The 950-nt window shown below is 68.2% G+C and overlaps 1 protein-coding gene across 1 annotated transcript in view; it reads right to left on the reverse strand.

Annotated features, from left to right (window-relative positions):
* Nucleotides 1–950, reverse strand: part of ABCA2 (ATP-binding cassette, sub-family A (ABC1), member 2) — a 45,863-nt gene that overhangs the window by 42,271 nt on the left and 2,642 nt on the right. The gene's annotated exons all lie outside the window — the stretch shown is intronic.

Here is a 950-nt window from a genome sequence, read left to right on the forward strand (position 1 = left end):
GCCCACCAGCGCCATGCAGCCCCTCGCCACGGCCACGCAGCTCTGCTCGGGGTAAGGAGCAGAGATGACTCAGCCGAAGAGCATCATCCCCCTCACCTGTCCTGGGGACACCGGGGCTGCCCGTGCAGCGGGCACCTGCCTGCAACGCGGGCCTTAGCCCGGCCCTGCCCACACCCTCCCCTGCCTGCCCCTGTCCCAGGTGGTCTCTGATGCTCCAGCCACCGGGACAGAGGAGGGCCTGATGCTCACAGGCTGCCGGCGAGGGAAAGCAGGATCAGGCCTGCAGGATATTTGGGAGGGGGAAGAGGAGAGAGCATTGCCAGCTCGGGAGCAGCAGTTCGCTACCCTCCCCCACCCTCTAAAAATAACCAGCTCCCTCGGTGCCCAGCGCACCCATCCCCCTGCCTGCATCGCTGCCCGGGGTCCCTCCGGGCCGGGGGTCCCTCCCGGGGGGGTCCCTCCTGCCCATCGGGCAGGAGCAGGCAGGGAAGCCCTGCACAGGGGCAGCCAGGCAGGAGATGCCGGGGCAAGGTTACACCGGATTTGCGACCCCAGCAGGGAAAGGTGCCATCCTGCCTCCTCTGCCACCCCCGGGAGGGGACCAGCCCCCCGGGAACCCCACGTTCCTCAGCCTCACGCCCAGAAAGCAGGAGCAGCTCCTCTCCAGCCTACAGGGGAGAGGCAGCTCTGACCCACATATGATTTGGAAACCTATTTATAGCCTGTGGATACCGAGGGCTTGGGGAAAGCTCTCCCACCCCAGAGGGGTGGCCCTGGGGACCGGGGACAGGGCTGGCAAGTGCCCGGGGCATTTGGGACACGAGAGCAGGCCGTGGCGGGGAGGGAGATGCTGCACAGGGCGGAAAGTTGGGTGGGAGACGGCATCCAGCCCACGGCCCTGGGCTGGCCCAGCGGCCACAGGGCCCGGACGGCTCCCACGGACACGGGGT

The sequence above is a fragment of the Pygoscelis adeliae genome, unplaced genomic scaffold (assembly GCF_000699105.1).
Source record: "Pygoscelis adeliae isolate BGI_AS28 unplaced genomic scaffold, ASM69910v1 Scaffold584, whole genome shotgun sequence".
Classification (NCBI taxonomy): Eukaryota; Metazoa; Chordata; class Aves; order Sphenisciformes; family Spheniscidae; genus Pygoscelis; species Pygoscelis adeliae.